Source organism: Dipodomys merriami, unplaced genomic scaffold (assembly GCF_024711535.1).
Source record: "Dipodomys merriami isolate MVZ:Mamm:240054 unplaced genomic scaffold, mDipMer1.0.p SCAF_340, whole genome shotgun sequence".
Taxonomy (NCBI): Eukaryota; Metazoa; Chordata; class Mammalia; order Rodentia; family Heteromyidae; genus Dipodomys; species Dipodomys merriami.
The window spans coordinates 435482-457309 of NW_027204938.1; the positions used below are offsets into that span (position 1 = coordinate 435482).

The 21828-nt window shown below is 37.3% G+C and overlaps 1 protein-coding gene across 1 annotated transcript in view; it reads left to right on the top strand.

The window, feature by feature from the left end:
• The window catches only part of LOC138803564 (intracellular hyaluronan-binding protein 4-like), a 45766-nt gene extending 24145 nt beyond the window's left edge, over positions 1 to 21621 (top strand). The window contains exons 2-3 of the transcript XR_011364970.1: positions 17790 to 17972; positions 19987 to 21621. The gene's annotated coding sequence lies outside the window, so the exon portion shown is untranslated. The remainder of the gene's footprint in view (positions 1 to 17789; positions 17973 to 19986) is intronic.
• Positions 21622 to 21828: the final 207 nt, after the last annotated feature.

The following is a 21828-nucleotide window of genomic DNA, read 5'->3' on the forward strand; positions in this document are numbered from 1 at the left end:
GGGAGAGAGAGAGAGAGAGAGAGAGACCCTAAATTCAAGACTCGGAACCCATACAACAAAAGAAAAACAAAACTAAAGTAGAATTTTATCAAAGTTCATGGCAAAAAGAAACTGTGAGGTTAAAAAATTGTTATTAAATTTTTTGTCAGTCATGGGGCCTGTAACCTTAGCCTAGGCACTGTCCCTCAACTCTTCAGCTCATGGGTTGTACTCTACCACTTTAGCCACAACAACACTTCCAACTTTTTCTGCTTATGTGGTGCTGAGGAATTGAACCCAGGGCCTCATGCATGCAAGGCAAGCACTCTACCACTGATCCACCTTCCCAGCAATTGTTATTAATTATTAAAGAGTTGTATAGAAGGGTTACCATTTCATAAGCATGTAATGAATTTTTTCTTTGGGGGCAATTTCACCCCTTCCTTTGTTATCTCCGTTTCCCTCTCCCATCTCTACCTACAAATTGTATAGTTCCACAGTTCATTTTCCTGTTAGTGTCTACTGAGTACCACTGCTGCATTTTTTCACCATTGGTTCTTCCATTGCTTTGCCTCCTATTACCCACCAAAGACAGCTAAAGGAAAAACAGGCAAAAAGCAAGAAACAAAGACCAAAAAGAAAAAAGAAAAAAACACCATCTTCATCAACAAGAGGAAAAAATATATTAAAAACTTGTTGCAATTTCCTGAAATTCCTGTTGATAAATATTATTTTATATGTTCACTGGCACAGAGGCATTCATTGCACCTTTGGGTCCCTTCCTTAAGAATACCTCTTTTAATTGTGAGTGTTTTTAAAAATTGAATGTTGTTTCTACATACTTAGAACAAAAAATATTTAAGTTGAGATGTATTTTATTAATGCAATATAATTTATATGTACTTTTAAACCTTAAAAAGCCATCACTGAAAATTTTTTTTCTGAACCAGGTTGTAAAAAATGCTGCATTCCATATGTGACTGTAAATTTTTTACAGCAGTGTTGGGAATTGAACTTGGCTTGTTATAACAAACACTCTGTCACTTAAGCCACAGCATTTTGTTGGTCTTCTACTGTAGTTCCAGGCCCAACATAGTCTTATTTTTAGGAAGTATTTTTAATACTTGTAGTTTAAGAATATTTATGGTTGAGGCTGGGAATGTGGCTTAGTGGTAGAGTGCTCACCTAGCTAGCATGAAGTCCTGTGTTGGATTCCTTAGTACCACATAAACAGAAAAGACCAGAAGTGGTGCTGTGTCTCAAGTGGCAGAGTGCTAGTAAAAGAAGCTCAGAAGCAGTGCTCTGGCCCTGAATTCAAGCTCCAGGACTGACCAAAAAAATAATATTTATGATGTCCTCTCTGTTTCCCTCTCTCTGTCTCTCTTTCTGTCTCTCATGTTGACCATGGTGCTTGAACTCAGGACCTGGATGCTTAAGACCAGTGCTTTACCTCTAGAGCCACCATTCTAATTCCTTTGTGGTGATTAACTGGAGTCTCACAAACCTTCCTGCCTGGACTAGCTTCAAATTGCAGTCCTCTGCTTCCTGAGTACTAGGATTACAGGTGTGAACACCTCAGTTTATGACTGCTTTAAGTAGCTGGAATTTTCTAAGATAAGAATTTTGATTTATTTATAGTCCATTCTCCCTCCCCCTCTCTCTCTCTTGGTTGTAGGGCTTGAACTCAGGACGTAGGCTAGTGCATTAAAGCAAGTGCTTTACCACTTTGAGCCACAGCTCCATTTCCAGTTTTCTCGTGATTAACTGGAGATAAGACTCACACATACTTTCCTGCCTGGATGGCTTTGAACTGTGATTCTCAATCTCAGCCTTATGAGTAGCTAGGAGTATAGGCATGAGCCACTGTTGCCTGGCATATAGCCCATTCTTATTTTATGGAATTTTCTAGTGATAAAATTAATTTTCATATTCTGGAAATTTATATGGATGAAAAATTCATTTTACTGTGGCAACTGTATGTGCACATAACTCCTTGAAAAGCAAACACTTAAGAAATAAGACACTAAATTTGAGCTCAGTGACCCCCACTTGTAATTTCTAGAAACTTGGGAGGATCATGGTTTGAGGTTATCTGGGGGAAAAGACTGAATATCAACAAGCCAGACATGGGGATATACATCTGTAATCTCAGCTATGCAGAAAGCATAAGTAGGAAAATTTTGCTTCAGTGCAATGCTCTTAAGTTTAAAATTTAATAAAACATTTTTTAGAAAAAGAAGAAATGGGCCATTAAAATTTGCTTTTGCAATCTTATGGTTGTAAAAGCATTAGTGTAAACGCATTCATATGACTGCAGAGGCTTTTGCTGTTTTTCAATGGCGTGGAGTTAATGGCCTTGAAGGAAGAGGACTCAGTGGAGGAGACCCTGTGTGTCCTGGATGAAGAGTCTCCAACTAAGTAGGGTGTTTCACGTATTTTCCTCATTAGGTTGTAATCTTTTCATACATCTTAATGTATTAATAAGGAGCAATCCAGCTCAAGCTATCTAATGAGTAATTTTTTTAGCATAATCATCTTATTTGGGTTCTAAAACTTGCATTCCCATTTTTTTCTGTCTTAACAGTAGATAGCATTGTGTCTTGCATTATGACCATAGTCATTCTCAGTTTCCTTTTAAAAATATTTTTGTTATCTTTAGGTAGTTGTACAAAGCAGTTGATGAATACAATGTGTCTTGATCAATGTTACCTTTTCAGCATTCTCCCCCAATTCTCCAAGCCACCCCTTCCTTTACTTATCTTAATTCTAGGTTATGTATGGAAAGTTTTGCAATTTACCAATGCTGTTTTTGTGTACTCTGCATCTTGATTTGTGTCACATCTTCACACACACCCTTTTGACACACCCTTTCCCTTATTATGTCTCAATTCTGTGGCTTGGATTCTTGCCTGCATTCTCCAACCTTCCCCCTTCATCAACCCCTTCCTTCTCCTCCCCTCCCCCTTCCCTTCTTACTAGCACCCATTTCCTGGTTCTTATTTTGCTGGGCTTTGACTTAAAATCTACACAATTGCTAATGAGTGGTTTTTTTAGGTACTGGGATTTGAACTGGAGCCTTGAGCTCTTGCTCAGCTTGCTGACAGCTAGTGCTGTACCTCCTGGTTTCTGGTGGTTATTTTGGAGATGGAGTCTAGTAGACTTTTTGCCTGGGCCAGCTTCAAACCGCAATCCTCTGTATCTGTCTTCTGAAGAGCTAACATGAAGCATGACCCACTTGTGTCTACTTCTAATGGGTTTTAATGAAATTAATGGGTTAAATTCAAATATTCTGTTCTTTACCCACCTCTTTCCATCAGTAGCTGTTCAACTCATTTTTTTCTGTTCCTGTTATTATCACCAAGTCCCTCTTTTCTCTCTTTACTTCTTGTTGCTTAGGTGCCTGGTCCGTATCTAGCAGGTTTATACCTTAAGTCCACTTTTCCTTTGGAGTTCGTATGGGATCTCGCTTAGCCAAACCCCAGCAGGATGACTTCTCACAGTTGTCCTACGTGCCTGTACCCACAGGCAGGCACTGTAATCATTTGAAATCTCTGCAAGGCTTGACCCCCAGTATTCTAAAATGAGTCCTCAGTTCCACATAGCAATCTGTTTCAGGGTTTCACTTTTACCACCTTACAGCTTAGTCCTTCTTATCTACTCAGAACTCTGACACTACCCTTTCCCTTTTGCCCCACACCTCCTCTTTCATTCTCCCTGTGCAGCTTTGTGTGATAAACAAGGTGGGAGTCATCAGATGGGAACTTCACAGTTTTTTCCCTGTCAAAGGTACAAACCTGTCTATAGCCACTCATCTCCTAAGTTCCTGCCTTCCTGGTAAAAGCCCATCTTCTCACAGCTCTTAGAGCTTTTGGTCTTCTCTCTCTACTTCATAGAAGCTTCATATGTCAGGTTTTTCCCTTCTGTATTCATCTCATTTCTCCCTGCTCTGGTCTTGGAATCAACAGTTTAAACACAGTCATTCTCATGCTGGTTCTGGGACTTGAACTCAGAGATGCGTGTTGTCACTTGGATTTTTGCTCATGACTGCTAGAGCCATGCCTCCAGTTTTGCTATTTTTGCTGGTTAATTGGAGATAAGAGTCTGAAGGATTTGTGTACCCAGGCTGGTTTCGAACTGTGGTTCTCAGATCTCAGCCTCCTGAGTAGCTAGGCTTACAGGTGTGAGGCACTGGTGCTTGGCACTCAGAAATCTGCTGACCCTTCTCTTGAGCCTCCATTCTCTCATGATTCCCTCTTTCTGAGTTGTGTGCACTCTTTCTTCATTTACATACCCCATCTTCATTCCTCACTTCACTCTTGCCCTCTTTGTGTTCTGGAAGCTGTCACCATGTCTCCTGATGTAATGGATGTTTCAACCTGAGTCTTCTTGGTTCTCAGAATCATTGGACTTTATTGATTTCTTAAACATGTCCTCTAACTGGCTTCTGATATCACAGTACTGGTTTTCCTTCTGTGTCTCAACATCTCCTTTAAAGGCTCATCCTTGCCTTGTAGGTCTTTTAAAATGCCATCTCTTTCAGCTTCTCTTCTTCTAGAGCCCGTTTGTGGGATCTTATGTATCCTGTGCCTTAAACTGTCATGTATATCTCCAGAATTATCTCTGAGTCCTTCCTTCAGTATAATTCTGGCCACCTCCCCTGATGCCATATATTCCTTGTACTCCACATCTCCAGGATTTAGCAAATTACTTTCATTACAAGCCTCTGAGCCTCCTCAGTTGTTTCCACAAAGTAGAAGCCTAGGAATAACCTATGGAACTCCCTTTGTGACTCCCTCTCCAAAATTCAATCCGTCCCTCTGTTCTGTGTGATTTGTACCATACCTCCAACAGCACAGTCATCTGGCTGTCACATGGCTCCCTGCATTTTCACCTTGTGTACCAAAGTGGCATTCAGACTGCTGTTCCCTCTACCTCACTGCATACCTCCCCCCAGTGATTTCCTTCTCTTTTTTAGTTTCTGACCTGACCTACACAGTCCTACATGGTCATTCCCCCATAGGACCCGCAGTTCCACCCGTGCCTTCCCTGGGTTCACCTCATGTCTCCTATTTTTAATCTCAGACATATACCTGTCCTCTCCTACTATCCTCACATCTGACATGCTTTCACAAGTATTGATTTCCTGTTCTCTATACTTCTTCCACTCATCTTCACCTTCAAACCATTAGAACTTTTAAGGAAGCGTGTCTAAAGAGCATAGACTTGGATGCAGAGTGCTGAGTACAAATTGTAGCTCCACCACTCACCAGACTGGAAAATGTATTTAATCTTTCTTCAGTAGTTCTGTTTTCTTCATCTGTAAAATGGTAATAATACAGTACTTATGCTACAGAGTTGTTATAAGGAGTGTGTGTATGTGTAAGGGAGAGAATGTACACATAATGCCTAGCATCTGGTTAGCACTATAGAAATATCACTGTGAATATATATATATATATATATATATAGATAGATAGATAGATAGATAGATAGATAGATAGATAGATAGATAGATAGATAGATAGATATAGATATAGATATAGAAATAACAATGTTATCACTGTGACTTATAAGAATAAAAAGGCCACAATGATTGGTGATTATCAGAAGAATTAATTTGCTATTCAAAGTTGATGGGAAGCTGCTTTGTTCTCATAACTCCACATTTCTCCCATGATCACTCACCTCCCACCCCTCCCACCTCCGGGTCCTTCCTGGTTTTCAGGAGTACTTCATCCCTGACCCCATCTGAAGTGCAAGACCAAAGCCGGGCACTGATGGCTCACTCTTGTCATCCCAGTTACTTAGGAGGCTCAGATCTGAGGATCACAATTCAAAGCCAGCTCAGGCAGGAAAGTCCATGAAACACTTATCTCCAATTAACCACCAGAAAACCGGAAGTGGCACTGTGGCTCAAGTGGTAGAGAAGTAGCCTTGAGCTGAAGGGCTGAGAGACAGCACCTAGGCCCAGAGTTAAAGCCCTATGACTGACAAAAGAAAAGCAAAGGGAAGTTCACGACTAGGATGATACCTCAGTTAGAAAATCCCAAATGGAATATAAATTCCAAACAGAACAGTTTGGATAATAAATCCCCAATAGGACCAGATGAAGGATCTCCAAGAAGAGTATAACAACTCTTTCCTGATCTCTTCTTCCAGCCCAATCCTTTTATCTATCCAAAGACCTATATTAAGGACTTACTTCTCCCGTCTTGTCCCAAACTTCTTATATACCTAAGGATGGAATATGAAAGATTGACCACCCCCCTACTGTCCCAGGTGCATATGGACACCAAGCAAAACCCAGGTATGTGTGGACTTGATGTGCAGGCAGGGCAGTCTGACCCAAGCCTGGCCTCCAACATTCCACTGTGAGCTGATTGAATGTCCCCATCTCTCAGCCCTAATAGCCTTTTGATAACCTCCTTGATAACCTCTGCCCCCTGACTGAGACTCCACAAAAGTCCACCTCCAACCCCACCTCCTTGTAGCCTCCATTCCTCCAGGAAGTTTGGTTGCCCCTTATTGATTCTCAGTAAGTAGTCCTAGCCTGTCAAGATGGAGAGTCCACCACCATGCCATACCACCAGCCGACAAGGAGTGGGTGAGGCTGTAAGAGCTGTTATAAGTTTATATCAGCTTTTAAGATTTACTACATTCTTTTTTCTTTTCTATTTTAAAGATTTTATTGTGAAAATATCATACAGAGGGGTTACAATTACATGGGAAATGTAATGAGTATATTTCTTATCAAGCATTGTTGCCTCCTCCTTTGTTTCCCCTTCCTATCCCTTCCCATCTTGCCCCTCTGCCCGGCCAAAGTTGTAAAGATAGTTTTCAACATAATGGCTTGTATATATCATTGTTGCAATGGGTCCACCTGTATCCCTATTTAAATGGGTTGTTTTTGCCTTCTCCTACACAATTCATACCAACATCAAATACAATGAAAGCAAGGGTTATTCCCTGTGGGCTGGTGGTATGGCATGGTGGTAGAACTCTTGTCTAGCATGTAAAAGTCCCTGAGTGTTACAAAAAAAAAACAAACATAAGCCTCAATCCATTGTATCTGGCCAGAATATATTGAATTTTGCATGCCACTATAAGAAACAATTTTGTTTTGAGGTTGGAAATTGGTTATATTATCTAAATGATTAGCAGATATCCTTTTATTTATTACACATGATGTTCTCACTTCACTTCTTTTACTTGTATGTTTTGATATAAAATCAGAAATATGAAATATTCAGATGATGTGGGAGAGAAAGGATGTTTTAATTTGGCACTGATTGGAGTGGGAGGAGATTGAAATCAAGTGAATGCATGGCACATGTCAGTTTTCATAATAACCTAAACATCTCCCCAGTTTGTACAGAAATTTGACACTCAAGCATATCATAACTTTGCATAATACATATTTTCATTGACGACTTTCTTTCTGAGAATGACTAAACATGAAAATATAGTACTGACTTCTATCAAGGATCTTTCTGTTTTACTTCTAAATTAAACTTCTGAAAAATTTTAAAGGCTAAAACACATGAAAACCTGAGAAAAACTGAGTTCACAGTCACTGAATTATATACAAGGAAAGAAGAAACAACATTTTTAAGTATCAGACCTAAATAAATAGGATAACACAATAGATTTAAATTGTACAAAGGAAACCATTAAAAACAAAGACATCAGAGTAAGGAAAACAACTATAAAATTAATCTTTAATTCTTATTACTTTTTGTATATTAAATATTGTAAATATTTTTTGAAAAGATGGAGAGTCCAACCTGCTCCTATCTCTTTTTCTATTTTTCTTAACAAAAACTACAAAATATGTTGGAAAAATAGGATTAATATTTAATATGATGAATTAAGCCATGAGTTGTCTAAAGAGATATAAATTTATATGAATGTTGGGAAATTATGTGAACTGGATACCTCTGGGAACACATAATATTCTTTCTGAACCAATGAACATTTATATATAGTTGGGTGATATAAGGGTGAGTAACAGAATGAATTATAACATCATCCTAACCTTCATATTTATGGAGATACTGTAGCATTCATAAAAGACTAACGATTGTGTGATCTATCTGAGAGATGGCAATCTCCATGAGGTCTAGTCAACAAATCTCTGCTGACTATAGCTGTTACTAAGCATCTAGTTGAACTCCTGGTGCTGCCCTATAGAGTAGCCACGTTGGACAACCATGCTGAGAAATCCTTGTTTCTGTACTCCCTTGTCAAGCTTTTGAAAGTTGGAAAAACTATATCAAATGACAGTAACACTGGCTGATCTCAGTCTTGCCTAATACTGATTTAACATTGCTGCTTTCAATAATATATAATGTGCACTTCTCAGTTATATAAATTCTAGATGGATACTGTTTTCTTTTTACTGACAATCACAGTTGCTCTTCTTTTTTGATGTTGCTTCCTTAGAGGAAGTTGAAATGTTCCTTGTCCCATATGTTCAATAATATGTGAGGATAACTGTCACTACTTGTATTTTGTTATAAAAAATAACATTTCCTAAGTATTACTGTGTGCCAACATCTTCTCTTTATAGAACTTCTGTGTATTAATTCACTGAACTCTGGATTGCTCTGAGCAGTTAACTGTTAACTTTCTTACATGGAAGCACAGGGGTTAAACAACTTATTAGTAAGTACTCAGACAAAATTTGAGTCTAACAGTACATCAGACAGAGAATGGTAGGAATCGTTCATTGGCATTCAGATGATCATCCTGTTAGGGACTTCCCTTAGCTGGGCACAGGTTGCTCAGGCCTATAATCCTAGCTCCTCAGGAGGCTGAGATCTGAGGATTGATATTCAAAGACAAGCCCAGGCAGGAAAAGTCCATGAGATGCTTATCTTGAAGTAACCACCAGAACTGAAAGTGGCAATTTGGTTCAAATTGGTAGAGCACTAGTTTGAGCAAAAATACTCAGGGTCAGCTCCCAGCCTCTGAATTCAAGCCCACAATGGACACACACACACACACACACACACACACACACACACACACACACACACACACACACACACACACACACACAGCAGAGAGAGAGAGAGAGAGAGAGAGAGAGAGAGAGAGAGAGAGAGAGAGAGAGAGAGAGAGGGAGAGAGAGAGAGAGAGAGAGAGAGAGAGAGAGAGAGAGAGAGAGAGAGAGAGAGAGAGAGAGAGAGAGAGAGAGAGAAGAGAGAACTTCTCTTAAAAAGAGAAGATATCGGTTCTGTCATCTTGGGGATTGCCAGAAGGATCACTGATTATTTCCCTAGATAAGATTGATGGAACAACCACCTCATTCCTTCCCTTCATGAAAAGAAAATGTTGGGAATATGTTTCCTTCCTTGTTAGCTTGTACCAGGGTTTGAACTCAAGGATTCAGCTTGCTTGCTTGTCACTCTACCACTTAAGTCGTGCTTCCAACCTAGCTTTTTTTGTTGGTCATGGGGCTTGACCTCTGGGCCTAGGCGCTGTTCCTGAGCTCTTCAAGTCAAGGCCAGTGCTCTACCACTTGAGCCACAGTGCCACTTCCGGTTTTTTTACTGGTTATTTGGAGATGAGTCTAACATACGTTACTCCCTGGGCTGGCTTTGAACCACGATCCTCAGATCTCAGCCTCCTGAGTAAGGAGGATTACAGGTATGTATCACCAGTGCCGGTCCAGCTAATCTTTTCCTGGTTATTTGTGAAATGGAATCTTGTATACTTGTTATTCACAAAAGCTCAATTTTCCTATATAGGACTGTAGTTACGAGCCACCGTGGCCTAGCTGAGTAAGTATTAATACAAGGTATCTATCTTCTATTGCATTTTGTTTCCAAGTGTATTCATATAAACAGTGCAGATTTTGCATATTTATGTGTTAGGTTAAATTTGCTTGCCTCAGTCATATCTGGTTAGTAACTTTTGCTTAGTTCTAGGGCCCACTTTCTTTGGTTCACTGTATTTTTCCTATATTCAGGTAGAAAGGTACCTTACTGAAAATGTGGATTTGTGGACTGGTGTTTTAGGTATTCTCTTAGAATATCACAACTCTTTTTCTAAGCCCCATTACCCTCTTACTCCCTAAATCTCAGTGTAGTACAAAGGTGAAGGCTTTAGAGATACAATGCAGTATCCTTGTGGTACCCTGGAGCCCCTGCAAGGTCACCACACGGACCTCTGATGGGTCTTCGTGGGCTGGTGATGGGGACCTTCCCAGGACACACATTCAGAAGTTCCACTCCCCTTCTTGGGACCGGAAGCAACATGTGCCACATATACTTTCTATTTTCTAATATTTTCCTTCAGTGATATAAACAGAACCAGAACATAGAAATATTATGTTTTATTACAGCAATATATATTAACTATATTATTTCAACCTTTAAAACCATGGTTTACTTTGAACCATGATTTTTTAAATTATATTTCTATATATTTCCGCTAATTTCAGGAGGCTTGGGTCTCCTTTCTCTTTTATTTTCTCCTGTAACTTTTCTTATTTGGGAACAAATGTCATGGACTGTCCATCCATTCAAAACTAAGCTTATTTCATTAATTTAATAGAAAAGGAATCCAGCTTGCCTGCATCTCAGGGAAGCTTTGCATATAATGTTCATCTGATAATTCACATCAGTGAATTTTCAAAGTCATGTTGATAATTTTTTGTAAACCATTCACTAAAAAGGTCCCAAAAAGCAAGAATAAATAATAATGTTCTGATTTCTAACAAGGTTAAAAAAACAAGTATTTCAAGAAAACACATTCTAGTCTTCCCAGATTCCATGGTGAAGAAGTCCTTAACACTACCCCCTCCTTTCAAACTTGTAGCTTTATTCAGTTTTACTAGCTTTCATTTCGGTACTAGCACCAGTAATCTCCTTGTAGTATTTGACAGTGAAATTCCATTTGTTAATAGCTCAATTCATATTGACAATGGTAGACTCATGAGTTAACTATCATAGAACATAAAATATTGAATAGCATTAATTATATGCAACTATTCCATAAATTAATATAAGTACCACATATATGCATCTTCATCAATTTTTAAAATGCAAAAGTTGCATATCTGTGTCATAAAATAAATCAGATCACTAGTATGAGACTAAGCTAAACCTATTTCATCATCCCCAATATTCTTTGTAAAATTTTCTCTTCTCATTAACTTTTACCTTAAGGCCTTCTTTTCCTAGCAACCGATGATATGTTGATGACTCTACATTTTAGTCACCTCCGTATAACTTTTTTCCCTTTCCACCTGCAGTTAGTAGCTCATGTTAAATACCTGAGGAATAATTGGTCCCAATGTGCCTGAAAGATGCCAGGAGTACCAAAGTCGACTGGCTGTGCCCACTCTGCACTTTTTTACTTAGGGAATGGAGTATCAGTGTCAGGGGTGTCAGGGAATCAGGTGGCTGGAGCCATGGTACTATGAATTATGGGTAGTAGAACAGAGTAGCAGAAACTAGGATACCAGGGAAAGAAGAATTGTGACTATAATCATTGAGTTGCAATGACTGGGCGTAGGAAGCACATCTGGAGTTCACTGCTCCTGCGGCACTGAGCCCAGGACAGCCGGGGAGGTTCCAGCTCTAGATCAGGACCAGGCTTTGTGGACAAGACCAGATAGGGCATCTGGGGACCTGAGCGGTGGCCGTCTTGTGTGGGCTGGGAACTTCATTCGTGTAGTCTAGGTTTCTCCATGGAAAAGCGCATTCACTCCTGTGCCTCTCCTGTCTTTAGGATTCCTGCTATTCTCCTGCCTGCTGCCATGTCCAACTACAGGTGTCAACTTCTCCACACTGCTGAAAGGCCATCCCAGACATGCTCACAGGGCTTCCCATGCATGCATGCAGAGCTCTGGGGTGCCATCCTCCAGCCAAACTGTACCCGCTGTTCAGCTTGGCCTAGGGGTCCACGAACTACAATTTTACACAGGAAGCCAGGGGTACACAAGGCCATCCTGCAGTCTCAGGAATCCTTTCCCTCCTGCTCAGGTGTGGGGTGGCTGTGAAGCCAACCACAACATCACATTTGATTATCTAAAAGGAAGAATAAAAAAGCTTCACTGTCCCAGAAACAACTGCCCCTAGGGTTCTTTGTGTACATGAGGGGTGTGTGTGTGTGTGTGTGTGTGTGTGTGTGTGTGTGTGTGTCTGTGTGTGTCTGTGTCTGTGTCTGTGTGTGTGTGTGTCTCTGTGTGTGTCTGTGTCTGTGTGATGTGAGAGAATCAAACACAGCTGAGGTTTGGGGTAAAACACTTCTTCACTTCAGCATTGAGTTTTGGTATCTAGTGGTTGTCCCCCCCCCCCCAATTCTGAGTCAACGTTCTAAAGTTGTCTTTCTTTATAAATTTTTTTTTGGGTCCGGTTGTGGGGCCTGAACTCTGGGCCTGGGCACTGTCCCACAGCTCTTCAGCTCAAGGCTAGCGCTGTACCACTTGAGCCACAGCGCCACTTCCGGCTTTTTTCTTTTTTCTTATGTGGTGCTGAGGAATCGAACCCAGGGCCTCAGGCATGCAAGGCAAGCGCTCTACCACTGAACCACCTTCTCAGCCCCCCTTCTGTATACTTTTATCCTTGGATCTTCTGGATGTTCAGATTCCTATGGTCTGCTTGTGAACTGCACCATTTGCTTGTTGAAGGTGGTGCCTTTTAAAAAATTTATGAAGCCCTTTGATCACTTGAAATGCTGTTTTTACTGTGTAAGTGCATTTTACTTAGCCCAACTCTTGGGGCCTTCCCTGTGACTGGTAATTCTGAGATTAGCTTAGGGCTAATATGAGATACTATCCTTTCAATCTATCTTTCTAGTGAAAGAAGTTGGGCGTCTTTATTGAAATAATTGTCTGGTTGTAAAAAAAACAAAACAAAAACAGTGTTATAAATGTACAATCGCTTGATTTTAGTAAATTGTGCACTGTAGTGATAATTTTTTTTTACTAAGGTGAATAGTTGGAATGGGAAAAAAAATCACAAATTCTAAAACTTAAAAATTGATCAAATAACAAAAAAAAAGAAAGTCACTGATTAGGAATGTATTACAAATATAAATGTTTAATAAATAAATGAAATATTTGAAATTCTTATCCACAAAGGAAATATGTATCAAAAAGTCACTGAGATTCCATATTACACATCAGAATACTTATCACAACTCAAACAAATAAAAACAAATGCTGGAGAGGTTGAAATAAATCAGGAATATTCAGTTGTGTGTCATTATAAACTAGTGCAACCCATAAGCAGCTCAGAATGGAAGTTTACACAATGCCAAAAAAGACACATATTTTAATGACCTTTACAACAACTTGGATACATATTGAAGGAATATGATTCAACATGAATATCCATGTTCATGGCAGGAGCATTCATAACAATCAATCTCTGCAGTCCACCTAGGTGTACCAGAAAGAGGGAATAAAGAAAATGTAATATTCATAGCTATAAACATATACTGGGATATAAGAGAAGTGAATGCTTCTACTATTTCATTTCAAAAATATTTTTGGATATACACAATTTTAATTTCACTTGGTTTTATGGCATTGTGTTTTTGCTTTGGTGAGGAACCTCCATAATGATTTTCAGAGCAGTTATAGCAGGTTAAAGATATCCTATAATATGTGGATGGTAGTCCAAAATTTAAATATATCAGTAAACACATACAGGACAATCATATATAATTTATAATTTGAGACAATGTTAAGAAGGCAACAATTGGGGGAAAAGACAATTTTAGAAGCTTAATAAGAAATTATCTTGAGAAGTTGAATAAAGAGGTACAAAATGAGATTCATCAAAAGCTGGTGAATGATAGAAGATGGAAGAAGGTTAGAAAAACAGATTCATCTGCATGGTCAACTCGACTGAAGTATATGCATATTTGGTGTACATTGATGAAACTCATTCCAAAACTGTGAGCTATTCTTTTGCATCTCTTGCATTTGAGGTAGAATAGGTCCAGGCTCAGCTCATGCCAAGAGGTAGATGCATTGTGACAACAAGTTCAGGTTTGTACTGAAGATCATCATATTGAAAAAAATAACTGAAATTAATGGCACCCTTCTAGACTTGCATCTATACAAACAGACAACTTCCTGGTTGCTCACTCTGTAGCTTCAATTCTTTAGTAGCAAGAACAATTCTAGGAGGTCTTTCCTTGCCATACTTTTTGAGGTTTTCACTGAAAATTGAACTTATTAGAATCTCAAACGTTTCCGTTTGGGGGTGGTGGATACTGATGGCTTATAACTACAATCCTACATATGCAAGAGACGGAGATATGAGGATGGGGGTTCTAAGCTAGCCTGAGAAGAAGGTCTATGAGATTTCTCTCTAGTTACCCAACAAAAAATCAGAAGTGGTACTCTGTACCAAAGTTGGAGAGGGCTAGCTTTGAACCAAAGAGCTGAAGGACAGTACTCAGTCCCTGAGTTCATGCGCTGTGACCAACAAAAAGTAAGTTTCATTTTTTGACTCTGGTTTCCTCTTCTAACTTACCATGTGCTTTATCAGGAAGTCTTGCTTAAGGTTCCTATGTCTCACTCAAGTAGATTTTGTCTGTCAACAATAACCAAGTCTACAAAGTCTACCTAGAGTACAATCAGCAAGTTTAAAACAAATATAATATTTTTTAAGTGTGGATGTGCAGACCTTTGACTAATTCTTACTTTAATGAAACTATGTTGGCCTTCCTTCCACTTGAACAATTGTGTGTAAAATAGATGCATCCCTGGATTTAATAGGTTCTTCCCAGAATCCATTTTTTCAAGATTGTTTTTCCATTGATGCATAAAAGTTCCAAGTTGTGGCTACTATTATTTATTGTATTGCTAGTTTTAAGCATGGGAAAATATATCAAAGGTATTTCAAACTTGATTTGTATGAAAAATGTTCATTCATTATCTAAATTCAAAAAACATAAATTACTAAATGCACTGTTTCTTTGGTGAAAAGAAGAGCATGCGGGTCAGAGATAGTCTTCCATGTAGGAGTCTTAGAGGATCTGACTATCTAGTGGTCTGGCTTTTAGTCGTAGGTTGACATGATGGGTCTTTCCAACACTTCTAGTTTGGAAGTAGAGGCCTGGTGAAACAAACACATTTGTCTCTGACTTACTCTCTTTCAGGATGTCCAAGGCTGATATTGATTGTGAACGATAATAATTGTCCTCCTACCATTTCCTTCTAAGTAATTTAACTTATATTTGGGATTTTGCAACTTGTAGCAGCTTATATGTAACAGTCTCCTGTGGAGCGATTTAAGAGCGAACCTTCAGTATCTGTGTTACAGTATAGTGGTGTCATAACAGTTCCTTATATTTTATAATATAAGATAAATAAAAATGGTTTTCTTAGGAAATCTAGCTAAATTATGTATTATTAAACATTATGATAATCGTGTGTCAAAGTTTATAGATCACTTTATTTTCAAAAGAAAATCGAAGTAATCACAATATTGATATTTTTGAAATGTATAAGGCATGTATATTTCCAAAGGCAATATTACCCATATTTCCAGTTTCCTATTTTGTCATGTAGTTTATTAATTTTGTATTTTGTCCAAATTATAGCTTACTATATATTACTTGTGCTATAAGAAATGGAATACAAATTCAATTCTTGTGTTTGTTTTCATTCATTTGTATTTATCATAAAGTTGTTTTGCAAAGAGGTTTCAATTCAATGAGTTTATTAGTATAATGCATCTTGATTAGTGTTACATTGATCTACCCCATCTTTCCCAACACTACCCATCCTCCAAGTTACCTGGTTCCATTTTTACATATGTATCATTAATATTATGATTGTATTTGCTATCCCTTCCTGTTTTCATTAATCTGCCCCATCTTAAACTTCTTCCCCAGCTGAACATGATTTCCTTTCTGCTACTTACTTTCTTGAACTCTTCGTTCTTGGTTAGTTATTCAGAGAACCACCATCACTGTAATATTTCCATAAGCATACCGAATATTGGGCTTTTAAAGTTTATTTTGATTTCAACATGTACATAGGAGTTGACATTCAATTCATGAGTACATGAGTACACTGGATCTTGATCAATGTCACCTCTTTCATAATTTTCCCCAATGCTCTCACTACCAACTTTTCCTCAATTTCTTCATTTTATGGGATATGCATTAAGTTAGATCATTGCATTTATCCCCACTTTATTGCTTCATATATCTATTTCTCCCTACCTTGATCCCAGCCCTACTTCTGAGTACTTGATTCCTGGTGTTTATTTTGTTGGAAGGTTAGTTAGCTAGTCTAAGGAATTACATTATTTAAATTCTCTGAACCAACCATATTTCAGTTCATAACTAGGTGTATACTTGGATTCCACCCCAAAGTGTGCATATTGTATTGATCCTGATCATGTCTACCTTCCTATATAAAAGAAAACATATCTCCCTGGGTTTGACTTTCTTCCCATATTTCACTTAACATGATTTCCCCCAATTTCTTTCCTTTCTTTGCAAATGATGCATTATCATTCTTTATAATGGATAAATAAAATTCCACTGTGAATGTTTATACACACATATGCATATTTATATGCATATAGCTATCATATTTTCCTGATTAACCTGTTTACTGAGTGGCATAGTCCATATCTAAATGCGATTTCTTGTACTATAAGACTTAGTATCATTTGCCTAATCTTGTGCATACAGTCTATTCTATAACAAAAATCATTCTATTAATTTCCTAATCTAGTCATTTACATTTCTATATATGTTGGCTCCTATAAATCACAGGGATTCATAATTGTGTATGATTCTGTTTTTAAGAGCAAGACTAAATGCTTGCTTTTATATAGTTGACACTTGCAAATAATTTATTATATAATTATATATACATACATATACATATATAATTTACATATTGACATACATATATATACATATAGTGTGTGTGTATATATATATATGTATATATATATATTATCTATGTGCTAGAGCTAGGACTTAATTTCAGGTCCTTTTGCTTTTCTTTTTTGCTCAAGGTTGGCATTCTTCCATTTGAGCCACAGATCCACCTTTAGCTTTTTGGTTCTTAGTTGAAGGTAAGGGTACCATAGTCCATTTCACCTTCTCTGTGAGTACCATGGTCCATTTTAGCTTGTCTGTCTTGAAACTATGATCCTCAACTTTCAGCCTTCTAAATAGTAAGTCAAGCACCACTAAACCCAACCCTATTCTTTTTGAATTAAAAATTAATTTAAATAACAATAACTTGTAGTATTTTCTTTCTTTTCTTTCTTTTTCATTTTTATTGTGAAAATACTGTACAGAGGGTGTTACAATTACATGGTCAAGATAATAAGTACATTTCCAATCATGCATTGTAGCCTCCTCCTTTGTTTCCCTTTCCCATCCCTTCCCATCCTCCCCTCACCCCTCCCCCAATCCTAGTCTCCCCACCCATCAAAGTTGTAAAGTTCGTTTTTCCACATAACTACTTGTACATCTCATTGTTGCAATGAATCCACCTGTATACCTATTTAAACGATTTGTTTTTTCCCTTCCCCTCCACAAATTATACCAACCTCAAATACAGTGAAAGCAGGGGTTATACCATGAGGGAGGGACATACAAAGCAAGAAAGAAATAATCTTATAAATGTGTTAGAAACAATCACCTGAAAGAAAAAAACATTTGAATACATATCTTAGGGTTCATTTTCCTAACATCAACTTATCTGAACTTTTCTGCTTGACTCAGACATATACATTTTCAAATAAATGTCTTTTCATTTAAACTAAATTACACTGCTTAATTTTTTTTCTTATTCCAACTTACCTACCAAGAAAGAAAAGGAAAAATTCAAAACTAAAGAACCTCTGAATCTAACAGTTCTCAAGCCTGCCAACCACAGTTTCTTTGCTGGAAGATAGAACAGGATGATGTTTTCTACAAGCAAAGCAGCAGAAAATACTCTTTACTGAAGTAGCTGCAAATCTGATAAGGATGAGGACAAGCAAATTTATTCAGTAAGTATTACAATGTGTTTGCTGTGGTAGGCTGACTCTAGTGGATAAGTTTAGCCTATCTTAGAGGATGTTCATAATCATGTGGAGAATAATCAAAGGTGAATATGTAATTAGAGAGGTGTGATTTCTGGAAGATGAATGTTTATATTGTAGTTTGTATACTGTTGAAAATGAGACGGTTAAGATAGGGATGTTTATGTAATTTTTCTGCTTGTAAGACAAAGAATTATACTAGCAATACCTTTGAAAACTGATTTTAAAGTAAGGGTCCTTACAGTTTCTGTTGCAAAATAAAGTTTTACCCAATAAGTAGTTGTTTATTCTGAATTGGTTTAGAAATGAAATATCAAAATATTATTGAACACTCAATAATAATGACTTAAGAACATGCCACGGATAATCACAGCTACTTAGTAGGTAGAGATCTGAAGATAGCTGTTTGAAGCTAGCCCAAACAGAAAATAACTCTGAGACTCATACAGACAATTAGCCAAGAAAAAATTATGAAGTTGTCCTGGGGTTCAAGTTGTAAACTGCTAGCACTGAGCAAAATGGTTCAAGGAAAACACCAGGCCATAGTTCAAACCTCAGTACTGGCACAAAAATAACTTATGCACCTAAAACATACAAATATGTTTATTTAAATAAAGTCATTCCTTGTATCCTTCACAGTATAATAATAAAACAAATTTTATACATATATAATTTATAGTAGTAATAGAATATCAGTAATTATACTATACATATATCATTTATATATTATAATAACATTACATATATTATACATACATTATAGTAATAACAATACTATCCATTAAATTAATACATGTTTTAGAACAGTGAATAGATTTTTTTAGTACAACAAAGTACCTATTCACAAAAAAATATTCCTTTTGGATTATATATCACTAACAAACTATTCCATGTGCATTCAAGGTACTTAATGATAAAAGCCTGTGTTCATAAGCATAGGTGTCGTTGACATGGATTTGTTACTCCTTAAACTATTACACCAATTACTTCCACAAACATTGAAAGCTGTATGATGTTCATTCAGCTATATCTCTAGAAATTAAACCGATCTTTATTTGATACAAAGATCATTTGATACAAAGTCATTACCCATACCCTTTTCATTTAAAAATATTTATATTCTGTAGCAATTTTGTTGCCATTATAACCATAATGAAGAAGATAATGTGGCTTCATCTACTCCATAGTTCTTAAAAGGTAATGAATGTGACATTTAAAAAATTGCCTCAGATATGCCGTGTGGAAAACTGGATTTGAATTATGGTCAGTCTTAGGTACTTGGGAAATTTGCTTGGCCTTGTTGGCTAGGTCTTTTTGAGTGATATATTGAATTCCTTTCCTAAATTGCAGAACTGTCATGAGGACTATAAATACTCTAGTGCAGGTGCAGTGCTTGGAATGGTGTTTTGAATAAGTCCCAGATAAATCTGCTTCTCTCACCATGGTCACAGCATCCTTTCTGAATGCCTTCAGAAATATTTACCCAATTGATGGTAATATCTGTGAAAATTTGTCTTTACTAAAAAAAATGTTCTATTCTTCACATGAAACAATGAAAGTAATGTTGGGGCTGTCCTGTGGCTTTTATTCTGAAGGAGGTTTGCCTAAATTTATTTACTATGTTAGTGGTACCAGTAGCATTCTTTAGTGCTGCCCTTCATGTTTCTAGTCTGTGTTCCATCTGGAATACAATTGTAACTTAGTTTATAATCTTTGTTACCAGAATAAAAAATACAAGTGTCTTTCCAATAACAAGACAATTTAGGCAAACATTGCATATTATATGCTTAATACTTTCCTGAAGTATATTTCTAATTTCTTTTAGACCCATAAAGGATAGCTCAGAACAGGGAAAGAGCATTGTAAGGAATAATAAAAAGTACTATTATGGTGGTCTTAATGACAAAGTGTAAGGAATATATAACAAAACTGATGGTAGGTTAATTTGCTCTTTTTGCTATTCTCTCCCCCTTCTTTGTAGAAAGGTTCTCACTATGAAGTGACAAATGATCTAGACGTTTCAAGCCTTGTCTCAGTGACAGAAGAGATGGGATTAAGGATATGTGCTACTATGACTGCTTTTAAGGAAGTTCACAATAAAGCAATACTAACACATATAAAGAAACTTTTGTAAGTGATGTGTATTCACTTCCTCAATTGCCAAAATTAAATTTATATGTCAAAACATCAAATTATTTACATTACAATATATGCAGTTCACCTGGAATCACTAACACCTCCACAAATCAAATGCAAACTAAAAGCTCGATCTCAAAAACCAACATCTAATCAGTATCTGAAATACAAGAAGATAAACAAAAAACCTAAATGAGTGAGACCTTTCACACTGGTAAGAGCATTGATAGCTGGATTTTAAACCAGGGCTTGAAATGATCAGATGTCATTAAATATGTGATTAAATTGCAGGATTGACCTTGGTCTCAACATTGGAGGTACAATTCAAAGGCAGCTAAGGTTGCTGCAGTATTGTTGCTGCATATTCAGTGTGACCCTCCCTAATAATGGTAGTGTACAGAGTCGAAGCTAAGTCAGTAAAAGTTATAGGAAGTATTCTCCACTGAGAAAAATTGCAGGGGTGATCCTCCCTCTTGCGTTGAGAATGTACAGCTCATCTCATTTTACTTTAGGCTCTAGCATATTTCTGATCTGAAGACAATTATAACACTTCTGTGTGCAATGAGTGTGAGCAGTGAGCAGGGTAGGTGTGTATTACTCTAATACACATATAAACCTTAGAGGTATGGGATGACCCGACCCTCAAACTTCATTCTATGTTGTTGAGTTTCATGGAGAAATATTAATAATTAACCAATTCAGATTAATCTAAGTCTGATTCAGGCAACTGAGATAAGACTTTAGGGTCATTCACTCCAGTCAGTTTGTGACCTATGAAATAAATCATATTATTTCACAATGTATATATTTTTGTGAAAATTTATGCAAAACCACATACCAAATGTATAAAAGGGACACTTATCCATCTCTTATATTAGCAGAAGTAACAATACTCCAGAAATGTACAGATGCTCATATAATTTTATGTATCTTCTTTGGGAAAAAGTGTATCAACAGTTTGTTTAGAGGTGTTCATATCATTACTGTTGAGGATCTTCTTTGGAAAAAGAAAAGTTGGGAAAGTGTGTTTCCACAGTTTATTTTGAGGTGTTCTGAATATCAGTACTGTCACTAACTGCAACAATAGAACAGCACAGATGATGGGATACCTGGACAAAGAACTGAGAAATCACAGAGAGGGATAGGAAAGAAGACACCTGGGGATCAGAAGGCTCATTGTTCTGGATCCCAAAATCCTTCTTAATATGCTTTATATTCATTTTATTACAGGGTTTTGGTCAGTGGTTAGAGGTATGTGCACAAACTATGGCATAATCTAGTCATTAACATGAGGTATTGTTTGTATACATAGTTGTCACTGTGTATGTAACTCCCTTACTGTTAGGGTGCAGAAGGGAGCAATAATCATATCAACCGTAACACAGACAACAATATTATCTCCAAGGCCTTAATCTTTTAGTGTCCTAACAGCTCTAACTTAAATAAATTTAAGGCAAAAAATTATGTGTCTGTCTTCACTTGACTGTTTGACCCTTCCAGGGCATAGCTTTCATTCTTCTGAGTGCTGTTTGAGATGGCTTTTCGATCTCTTATCCCTTTCCAGGTCTCATGACTCAACTGTAGAAATCCTCACATGTATTCTTACAGATGTATTATTTTGAAAATGATATTTTTATAGAATAGATTCACTTTATAAGCTTAATATTCCCTTTCTCTCCCTCTGCCT